Consider the following 12297-nt stretch of genomic DNA (forward strand, 5'->3'; position numbering starts at 1 on the left):
TGGGTCTGGCAGCATCTGTGGAGAGAGAAGCAGAGTTAATGTTTCAGGTCAGTGACCCTTCTTCAGAACTAGCAGATATTAGAAATGTGAAAGGTTTTAAGCAAGTAAAGCGAGGGTGGGGCAAGAGATAACAAAGGAGAAAGTGTAGACAGGACAAGGTCACAGAGAATAACCGACCAGAAGGTCATGGAGCAAAGGCAAACAATATGTTAATGAAAGACAAAGCATTAGTACAGATAGGGTGTTAATGGACTGAAAACTGAACGGCCATAAGTACGAACCAGAATTACATTGCCGCCTACAAAAGGGAAACAACCAGGAGTTTTATTCCTTTTTTTTTAATACACTGAGTCAGATTGACAATCCTACATTGAAATTGTGCTGATACTTATGGATTACTGGGAAGTGGAATCACCTCCATTTGATATACTGATAGCATTTCGCAAGCTAAATTCTTCAATATTTAGAACCATAGAAATTTTCCGTGTTCAGTCCATGACTGAAGCAATTTCAAATCAATCCCACTGCCCGGCTGTCCCTCATAGCTTAGTATTTTCCTCTGCTTGAAATATTTATTCACTTTTTATAAGAACATAAGAAACAGGAGTAGGCCATTCGGCCCCTCAAGCCTGCCCCATCACTCAATAAGATCATGGCTGACCTGCCCCAGACCTCAACTCCTCTTTCATGCCAGCTCCTCATAACCTTAACTCCCCGATATTTCAAAAATCTATCTACCTCCTCTTTAAATACTTTCAGTGATCTAGCCTCCACAGCTCTCTCGGGTAGAGAATTCCAGACATTCACTACCTTCTGAGAGAAGAAATTCCTTCACATCTCAGTTTTAAATGAGTGTCCCCTTATTCTGTAACTATGTCCCCTAGTTCAAGATACCCCCACGAGCGGAAATATCTTCTCAAAATCTACCCTGTCAAGCCCCCTCAGAATCTTGTACATTTCAATAAGGTCACCCCTCATTCTTCTAAACTCTAATGAATAAAGGCCGTTCTTGATAAGTCAACCCTTTCATCCCAGGAATCAGCCTAGTGAATATTTTTTGAACTGCCTCCAATGCCAGTATAGCCTTTCTTAAATACGAGGACCAAATCTGTGCACAGTACTCCAGGTGCGGCCTCACCGACACCCTGTATAGTTGTAACAAGAGTTCCCTATTTTTAAACTCCAACCCCCTAGCAATAAAGGCCAAAATTCCATTTGCCGCCTTAATTACTTGCTGCACCTACATGCTAACTTTTTGTGTTTCATGCGCAAGAACACCCAGATCCCTCTTTGCTGCCCTTTTTTGGAGTCTCTCCATTTAACTGATAGTCTGTCTTTTGATTCTTTCTACCAAATTGCATGACCTCACATTTTCCTACATTAAACTCTATCTGCCAAGTTTTTGCCCACTCACTCATCCTATCTATATCCCCTTGCAGATTCCTTATGTCCACATCACAACATGCCCTCCCACCTATTTTGTACTGTCAGCAAATTTGGATATATTACACTCTGCCCCTTCCTCCAAGTCATTAATATAGATAGTAAATAATTGAGGCCCTAGGACTGATCCTTGTGGCACTCCACTAGTTAAGTCTTTCCAACCTGAAAAAGACCCATTAATCCCGACTCTCTGTCTTCTGTGTGTTAGCCAATCCTCAATCCATGCTAATACATTATCCCCAATACTGTGCGCTCCTATCTTGTGCAATAATCTTTTATGTGGCACCTTATCGAATGCCTTCTGGAAATGCAAAGACACTACATCTACCGGTTCCCCTTTATCAACTCTGCTTGTTATACCCTCAAAGAACTCTAGCAAATTTGTCAAACATGATTTCCCTTTCACAAAACCATGTTGACTCTGTTTGATTGCGTTAAGCTTTTCTAAATGTCCTGCTATTTCTTCCTTAATAATGGACTCTAGCATTTTCCCAACGACCGATGTTAGGCTGACTGGCCTATAGTTTCCTGCTTTTTGTCTCCCTCCCTTCTTGAACAGGGGTGTCACATTAGCGGTTTTCCAATCCGCTGGGACCCTCCCAGAATCCAGAGAGTTCTGGAATATTTCGACCTATGCCTTCACTATCTCTGCAGCCACTTCCTTTAAAACCCTTGGATGCAGTCCGTCAGGTCCTGGTGACTTGACTGCCTTTAGTTTGTCAAATACTTTGTATCTCGTGATAGAGACTGTTATAAGATCTTTCCTCCCATTAGCTCCTTGCTTATCTGATATATCTTTGGGATGTTTATAGTGTCCTCCACTGTGAAGGCCGATGCAAAATATTGGTTTAACTTATCTGCCATTTCTCTGTTCTCTGTTATCAATTCTCCAGTTGCATCCTCCAGGGGTCCCACACTCACTTTAGCTACTCTCTTTTTATATACCTGTAGAAGCTCTTTCTGTTTGTTTTTATATTTCTTGCCAATTTACTTTCATAATCAATTTTCTCCCTGTTTATTAGCTTTTTAGTCATCCACTGCTGGTTCCTAAAAAAAAAAATTCCCAATCCTCTGGCCTACCACTAGTTTTCGCCGCTTTGTATGCCTTAGTTTTTGATTGGATACTCTGCTTGACTGCCTTTGTTAACCACAGGTGGTTCATCCTTCTCATCGAGTCCTTCTTTTTGACCGGGGTAAGTTTTTGCCGAGCGTTATGAAATATCTGCTTAAATGCCTGCCACTGCTCATCCAATGATCTTCCCCTTAGTCTGTCTTCTCAGCCTGCTTTAGACAGCTCTTTCTTCGTACCTCTGTAATTGCCCTTGTTTAAGTTGAGGACACTGGTTTGAGACCCAAGTTGCTCGCCCTCAAACTGAATTTGAAATTTTACCATGTTGTGATCACTACCCCCTAGAGGATCCTTAACTATGATATTTATTATTAATCCTACCTCATTACACATTACTAGATCTAAAATAGCCTGTTCCTGGGTAGGTTCTGCAATGTATTGCTCTAAGTAACAATCCCTGATGCGCTCTACAAATTTGTCTTCCATGTTACCTTTGCCAATATGATTTGTCCAGTCAACATGCAGATTAAAATCACCCATGACAATTGTAGCGCCCTTCTTACACGCCTCCGTTATTTCTCGATTTATACTTTGTCCTACATTGAGGCAACTCTTCGGGGGCCTACAGACAACTCCCACCCGTGACCTCTTCCCCTTGCTATTCCTTATTTCCACCCAAACTGATTCCACATCACGATCTATTGCACTTATATCACTACTCACCACTGCACTGATACCCTCCTTTATTAACAAAGCTACCCCACCTCCTTTTCCTTTTTGCCTATTTTTCCAGAACATCGAATACCCTTGAATATTGAGTTCCCAGTCTTGGTCACCCAGCAACCAGGTCTCCTGTAATAGCTATCAAATCATATACATTTATTTCTATTTGTGCCGTCAACTCATCTATCTTGTTACAAATGCTGTGTGCATTCAGATAAAGAGCTTTAAGCTTTGCCTTTTTACCATTTTTACTCATTCTGGTTCTAATTTCTGCTGCACTCTTCTGCTTATATTTTCTGCCCCTTCCTGTCACACTTTGATTCCCGTTCGCCTCTTCACTACCCTGCACCTCTGCTCTCTTGTTTCTTTTTGAATTTTTAAACTTCCCTTCAATTGAACCCTTCCCCCCGCCGCCCCCCCCCCCCCCCCCCCCACTAATTAGTTTGAAGTCCAATCTACAACCCTAGTTATATGATACGCCAGGACACTAGTTCCAGCATGGTTCAGATGAAGCCCATCCCAACGGAACAGCTCTCTCCTTCCCCAGTATTGGTGCCAGTGCCCCATGAATTGGAACCCATTTCTCCCACACCAGTCTTTGAGCCACGCGTTTACCTCTCTAATCTTATTTACCCTACGCCAATTTGCACGTGGCTCAGGTAGTAATCCAGAGATTGTTACCTTTGTGGTTCTGCCTTTTAATTTAGCCATGAGCTGCTCATAGTCCCTCAGCAGAACCTCTTCCTTAGTCCTGTCTATGTCGTTGGTACCTACGTGGATCACGACAATTGGATCCTTCCCCTCCCACTGCAAGTTCCTCTCCAGCCCAGAAGAGATGTCCTTAATCTTTCTGTATGTTGTAGTCTCTGCCTCAGTCATTCTCTGTGGCAAAGCATTCCACATCCCAACAACACATTACCCAAATTATTTGCTAATAATCTCCCTCTTCACTTTCCTATTGACAAGTGATGACTTCTTGCTACTGATTCTCAATTCAGAGAAAATTATCTTTCCCTGTTCACCCTATCAAAATCCTACATAATTTTAAATAGTCCTAGTATCTCATGTTTTTCTCCATACCGATGGATTCCCAACCCTGGAATCCTTCTGGTGAATCTACGTTGCACATTCTATGGCTTTAAGGTCCTTCCTATAATGGGGCACCCAAAATTTTATACAATACTCTATTGTATAAGTGGCTTATCCACTGTCTTGTATAAATTCAACAATATTTCTTTACTTCTCTATTCAATGTCCTATTTATAAAACCCCAAATGCTTTTGGCTTTTTAAAAAATGTTTTATGTACATACACTTTCAGGGAATTTTGTACTCAAACCCACTCACCGTCATCCCCAACCTTCAACATTTTTCAATTTATTTAACATATTGCAGAGAGTTAAGTGGTGCTACTATAAATTACATGATGTAAACCAGAAATTGAGTCTAGAGGTTTTTCATTATCTGCATTTCCTCATTGGCTGCTTGAATTCCCCTCTTTTTATGTCATTGTCTTTCTTCCCTTTTTCTCAAGGACTCCCTGCAGCACACATCATCTCTGGCTGAAAGGACAGGCTGGAAATCTGATGCTTTGTCTCTGCCAGTTTGCAGCACAAATTGAGGGAATGCTGATGGTTGTGTCCTTACATGACAGTTTGAGCTTTGGAGCAGTGTCAAGATTGTTAATCTTCAGAGACCAAAAAATGGGCAAAGGACAGAAGAAAGTGAGGTGCAGCACATTGCCTGGTTTTGAAAGATACTAATGACCCACATAAATGTCTACAACAGTGCATTGCCAAAGATGCATGCAAAATAGCTGTTGAGACTGATGGAATCAGAAAGATTGCATAAAAGCTTTGATTTTTGGAATGTGTAGATATGTAAGAAATGGTGGGACAATTTTACATGCAGTAGGGGCAGTGGGTAAATAGAGAAAATTTCCACCACTGACTGATAGCTAATAGCCCTAGCAGTAATACTTCAGCAGCTCACAATCTCATTCACATTCATAGTTTGTGATTTTGAAAAATGGCAGAAAATTGGAACCCAAAGTACTTGGTTTGAATTGCATACAAGGGCACTTGAGACTGAACAAAAAAAGACTATTGACGCCCTTGCTGTTAACTTCCTAGAGCCCTTTGAATTTTACAGTCACTGGCAAATGGTGCATTATCAAAGGATAATGCTCATGAAGCATACACACATTGGTCAGAAACAGCAGGTTGAGTCATTAGAACAATGTTTTGGTAGTCTTTTTAGCTTTTAATATGAGTTGCAGTATATGTCTCACCTATACATGCATCTAATATAGTTATGAAAATTATATTGCAGATTTCCTAATCCTCTTCAGTTTATATGTGTTTTGGGATATTTCTTGTATTAACTGTGCAGTGGTTGATAACTAAAGGAGGAGAAACTGCACTGCCGTCTATACTGTTTGTGCTTCTAATCTTCTTACTGGCATCTGCCATTATACTGAAAAGCCTCTTTCCTCCTTTTTCCTGGTATGTGGTGGTATTTGTGTCTGCCGATTAAAGTTTTATACTCACTAAATCAGATTAGTTGCAACATCACCTGAAAGTAAAGTGAGCGTCATGTGATTGAACTCCCTTCTGTGGCATGCTGCGCAGTGAAACAAGGTATTTTGGTTCTTGGGATACTCATAAGTATCTCACAGCATGCGTTGGAGACTATGATCTCAAAGAAGATGACTCAATTTTCCCCGCCTTTATACTGATCATAATGGGATGAGTTTAAACAGTAACTCTGGAGACTAATAGGGATATTTAATCTTGGGAATTCACGCTATGAGTGGGTTATGCCACAACTTAATTCAAGGCTGCTCTGGATTGTCTAGATGTCTTTTACAAGAGCCAAAGGTTTTGCTCTAGGTATCTTTGGATGATATAAATGAGGATATAAACTGAAGGGAACAGTGAGTGTTGCAAAGAGGTTTTGAAAGCCTAAGTGATTTTTCATGAACCCAAAGTCAATTTATTTCTAATTTTCTGAAACTATTTCAACATAATTTTTGAAATCTGGATTGTTTTGATTAAAGGGCTGCTTTTCAAAGTGAGGGAAAATGCAAGTGATGTAGGGCATGAGTAAAAATGATTGCTAATTGGATTGATCTTTGTGGATTCAGTGCTTTAAATGTACATAAGTTACTAAAGAGGTTCAGAAGACTCACGTCACTGTAAAATTATATTTGCTGACTAAAATGAGAACTATATTGCTCGTTATAAACTTTTATTTTGCAATAGCCAGTGTGTGTTTTGTTTTAGAAAACTGTTTAAATAATTAATTAAGGAAAAATCATTCGACATATTGTACATTAGAATTACAAATTATTTGTACAAGTTCATTGATAAGTTATTAATAAGTGAATACATTCCCTGGTTTTGCTTTCCCCTGAATTGTACAGTGCTAAAATGGCGTCCTAAGAAACCGTGTGATGGATGGGATTTGAAACATACCTTCTGCATTACAGTATGATATTTTCTATGAAAAAACTGCTGGTGAATGTTGCTCTTTGGAAAGCTTTTTCTGATTACTGTGGTTTCATCTGTTCATTCAGCAGTTTCCATTTTATTAATATGTACTCTGCTACTATTTAGTATGTTTTAGCAATATAGGTACAGGATATACTCCGACAGTACCATCACAAAATATTCTTGGGATTCCTTGAGTTTGCTAGTAACTGTACATTTTGAATGACTGCTTGGAAAATTGAAAAGAAACTATGGACCTGATCTGTCATGAGATTTGAGATGCTTGATGCTTTTGTCTGAAATTCCTCTAGATGTTGGCTCATTTATAACTTGGATGCTTAATGCGAAATAAAATAGCAGAAAAAAGAATTGCTCGTGAATGCATTAAACATTCATACTATCGTGGTCCATGGTAGAATTTCAGAGCACGTGTTATTTAAAGTTGCTGGAGTAGCATACTTGTAATTTCAACAGATTAAATAGCACTCATACCTGGTATTACCCTTGTTTTATCTTAAACTGAAGGAGCTGTTCTATATGAGATTAATTGCAGCTACCTTTATTAAGATAGGTAATAATCCTTGGCAGTAGGATCATAGATGAAAACTATTTTTTGACAGGTAAATGCAGCCAGTTAATGTGATGGTCACATAACATTAAATTTCCCATGTAGCTTAGCAAATGGCTGCGCCTTCTCCAACTAATCTGATGGCATGGGCCTTTCAAAGGGAAATATGATTAAATGATATAATGAAAGGCATGAAGCAAATTAGGTTATAGTAGCCTTGGGTCTAGTTTATCCAGTTGTAACTACATGGAAATTAATGGGCTAGAATTCACGGAGTTAGAGAATGGGTCTGATAAGTTTTGACTAGAGACCATTGAATAGAAAAATATTTAATATAGATTTCAAGTAAAAAGCCTTAATTTGTTTTGAGGCCACTAGAACAGGAAATGATAATATTTTGAAGTCTGGACAGCTGGCAATGGAGAAAATATGCGTGTTAAGTTGTGTTTGGGATTTCTGTTGTTTTACATCTCAGGTGCTTCGAGTAAAAATATATTTCTAGATATTGTGCTTAACCTATAGAAAATTGCTGTGATGAAATAACTACTCGCTTGTGAACTAATTAACTATGGGTACAAACATACGAATTAGGAGCAGGAGTAGGCGGAGTAGGCCACTTGGCCCTTCAAGCCTGCTCCGCCATTCGATAAGTTCATGGCTGAACTGATTACTCCACATTTCCACCTTCCCCGATAACCTTCCACCCCCTTGCTTATCAAGAATCTATCTACCGCTGCCTTAAAAATATTCAAAGACTCTGCTTCCACTGCCTTTTGAGGAAGAGAATTCCAAAGACTCACGACCCTCAGAGAAAAAATTTCTCCTCATCTCTGTCTTAATTAGGTGACCCCTTATTTTTAAACAGTGTCCCCTAGTTCTAGATTCTCCCACAAGGGGAAACATCCTTTCCACATCCACCCTGTCAAGAGCCCTCAGGATCTTGTATGTTTCAATCAAGTCGCCTCTTACTCTTCTAAATTCCAGCGGATAGAAGCCTAGCCTGTCCAATCTTTCCTCGTAAGACAGGCCACCCATTCCAGGTATTAGTCTAGTAAACCTTCTCTGTTCTGCCTTCAGTGCATTTACATCCTTCCTTAAATAATGAGACCAGTACTGTACACAGTACTCCTGGTGTGGTCTCACCAATGCCCTGTATAACTGAAGCATAACCTCCCTACTTTTGTATTCAGTTCCCCTTGCGTTAAATGATAACATTCTACTAGCTTTCCTAATTGCGTGCTGTACCTGCATACTAACCTTTTGCGATTCATGCACTAGGATAGAAAGTCTTTTCACAATATTTAATAAAGGTTCGCATCTCTGCTTTGAGTGTTGTGTGAAGAATTTGAATTTGCAACAATTTGCATTTATATAGCGCCTTTAATATAGTAAAATATCTCAAGGCGTTTCACAGGAGCTTAATCACCTAATTCCTTTTTTTTAAGGATAAGTGTGCTGGTGCATTTAATGGATCTGTCCCTCTTTTGGTTCTTTGCTGTCAGAATAATTATGCATTTCTCTGCAATGAATTACAACTGCCCAATTACAAATGGTCTAAATTCTTCTCAATTTGCTTACATCATTCCATTATATTTATTTATTTATTTGAGATACAGCACTGAAACAGGCCCTTTGGCCCACCGAGTCTGTGCCAACCATCAACCACCCATTTATACTAATCCTACACTATTCCCATATTCCTACCACATCCCCACCTTTCCTATATTCCCCTACCACCTACCTATACTAGGGACAATTTATAATGGCCAATTTACCTATCAACCTGCAAGTCTTTGGCTGTGGGAGGAAACCGGAGCACCCGGCGAAAACCCACGCAGACACAGGGAGAACTTGCAAACTACGCACAGGCAGTACCCAGAATTGAACCCGGGTCGCTGGAGCTGTGAGTCTGCGGCGCTGACCACTGCGCCACCCTCCTTATTTTGCTATCATCTACAAACTTTTAATTAGCATATTATAGCTTTGTCTAAATAATCATTTACCTATAATATACTAATGAAAGAAAAGGTGGTGAGTATCGCCTTTGAGACAGCCTATTGGTTGCTGGTAAATGTGAACATTGTGACTATCCCTTTGTTTAGATGAGAGGGCTCTGGACCAATCCCAGTGAAGGACTGGCAGTCAGCAGGTTTTATTCTGCACAGTGGCAATCAGCTTCTTCCCAACCCTGATTTTAATACTGAGCTCTGCTTTAGCACATTGCTGTTGCCTCTCACTGGCTTTTGCTCCCGTCTAGCTTTCCCTTACTTTACCTATTGGAATGATTCGACTTCCCACACTGTCTCCAAGAATCACAGCATCAATGATATGTGCTTCTCCCTGCCAAGGATCCCATTAGCTTTTTATGAGGCACTGACCAGAAGTGTATTGGCAGTAGCCTGAATTGGCATGGAGAGTTGCTGACACTGAAAATTAGTTGGTGTGCCCTATACAAGTTTGAATTTATTCACTTAATTTATTTTTAATTTATCCCAATATGGATTTATATAGAAAATTTCCCCTCAGTAGTATATAATCTCAATCTTCAACCTCAGTACCAGATCACACCTCCTCCTGTCACACCAGTAGTAACTGACTTCATCTGTACTTTTGTCAGCTGCACTTGACAGAGTCAGATCCATCCCTTAGGCCAAGTATCTGGGTTTATAGGGAGAAAAAAAGCAAGAGCCTTAAAGGATTTCAATTAGGATGAAACTGAGGATGAGCAGAGAATGCTTCTTGAAGTATTCATTAGGGAAGACTAAGTAAAATGCCATGTGTTAATACAGATAATCCATACAGACTTGTAAGCTTCACTTTCAACAAGACAGAGAGTCTAGATAGACTTAAAGAGCTTAAAGCAAACCTGGAGACAGCTGGTATCCATCCCAGGCTGCAAAGGATGCCATTCACACACAGTTTTTAGAATCAGTGAAGCTGTCCTGTTTTGCAGTGATATTGAAGATGGAGCATAAAGGATGTATGGTATATTGAAATGATCTCCAAACACAAATGTAGAATGGGCAGAACCTGCTGATTTCACACCTAAACTCCAGTATGAACATGATTTTCTGATGTCCAGGTACCAGAGGGAAAGTTGGGCATAGTTAGGAAGGAGCTTTTTTAACATGTCTGAAATGATTCCCCAATTGCTTGTATCTGCTCAGGGATAATGTTAACATTTTTTTACTGCTTCAAAATCAACTGTTTTGTGCATATTCATTGTGATATTATGACATTCTCATGGAAGTGTCGCAACATCATCATGCAAACAAATTAGGATTTGGAGATACCAGTATGAATCAACCACCTAAATCCAAATTGAACCCAGGAGCATTTCACTCTCAAGTTTGATTGCTGTTGTTTAAGTGCACTGTATGGGAAACAAGAGATGAAAGTTAAGTTATCCTAAAGGAATCACAGAATGTTGAGGAGATCCCAGTAGATTGGGAACAATTATATTCAAAAAGAAGGGAAAATATCACCTATGCATCTGCAGACCCATCAACCTTGTATCTGTAGCTAGTAAAATGATGGCATTGATTGTAGGAACATAGGAGCAGGAGTAGGCCATTCAGCCCATTGAGCCTGACCCGCCATTCAATATGATCATGGTTGATCATCCATTTCAATGCCTTTTTCCCACACTATCCCTTATGTCATTCGTATTTAGAAATCTGTCAATCTCTGCTTTAAACATACTCAATGACTGAATTTCCACAGCCCTCTGGGGTAAGAATTCCGAAGATTCACAACCCTCTGAGTAAATAAATTTCTCCTCATCTCTGTCCTAAGTGGCTTCCCACTTATTTTGTAATTGTGTCCCCTGGTTCTGGACTCCCCAACCAGGGGCAACATCTTAGTTGCATCTACCCTGTCTATCCCTTTAAGTATTTTGTAGGTTTCAATGAGATTGCCTCTCATTCTTCGAAACTCGAGAGAATACAGGCCCAGTTTTCCCAATCTCTCTTCATAGGACAGTCCTGCAATCCTGGGTACAAGTCATCTATAAATCAAGATCAAATTGATAAAATTCCTTTCATTCACAGGACGGTGTCTCTGTTCTTAAGGATGATAACGCTGGAAAGAACATTTCAACAACTAGTGGTTGAATACAATTCTGCTGCTGATGGCCCACAGCGCCTCATGGATGCTCGGTTTGGAGCTGCTAAATCTGTTCTGAATCTATCCCATTTAGCACAGTGGTAGTGCTACACAACACCATGGAGGGTATGCTTAGTGGGAAGGTGGGACTTCATCTTCACAAGGACTGTGCGCTGATCACCCCTACGTGTACTGTCATGGACAGACGTATCTGTGACAGGTAGATTGGTGAGGACGAGGTCTAGTAGGTTTCTCCCCTCTCGTTAGTTCCCTCATCACCTGCTGCAGGCAAGGTCTGGTAGATGTGTCCTTTATGGTGGGCTGAAGGGCCTGTTTCAGTGCTATATCTCTCTATGACTCCGCCAGCTCAGTCAGTAATGGTGCTACCGAGCCACTGTTGATGGATATTGACTTTCCCCACCCAGAGTACATTCTGTGCCCTTGCCACCCTCGGTGCTTTCTCCAAGTGGTGTTCAACATGGAGGAGTGCTGATTCAGTAGCGGAGGGAGGGCGGTAGATGGTAAGCAGCAGGAGGTTTCCTCGCCCACGTTTGGCCTGATGCCGTGAGACCTCATGGGTTCCAGAGTCAATGCTGATGTCTCCCAGGGCAACTCTCTTCCAACTGTATAACCACTGTGCCGCCACCTCTGGTGGGTCTTCCTGCCGGTGGGATAGGATATACCCAGGGATAATGATGGTCGTGTCTGGGGCAGTGGTTATAAGGTATGATTCTGTGGATATAACTATTGTCATGGAAGTGTTTTTTTTCTCTGTTTAAAAACTAAAGGGGGTCTGTGTGCCTTTAAGACTGAGAGCAGTTTTTATATTCTTTCGGAACAGTGTGTGAGTTGCAAGCCTGTTTCCTAAGCAACAGCAAGAGAGAGAGGTCACATGCCATA

General features: G+C 40.5%; 1 protein-coding gene across 2 annotated transcripts in view; it reads left to right on the top strand.

Moving 5' to 3' along the window:
* Positions 1–12297, top strand: part of immp1l (inner mitochondrial membrane peptidase subunit 1) — a 152188-nt gene that overhangs the window by 60046 nt on the left and 79845 nt on the right. The window lies entirely within an intron of this gene.

The sequence above is a fragment of the Heterodontus francisci genome, chromosome 14 (assembly GCF_036365525.1).
Source record: "Heterodontus francisci isolate sHetFra1 chromosome 14, sHetFra1.hap1, whole genome shotgun sequence".
Lineage (NCBI taxonomy): Eukaryota > Metazoa > Chordata > Chondrichthyes > Heterodontiformes > Heterodontidae > Heterodontus > Heterodontus francisci.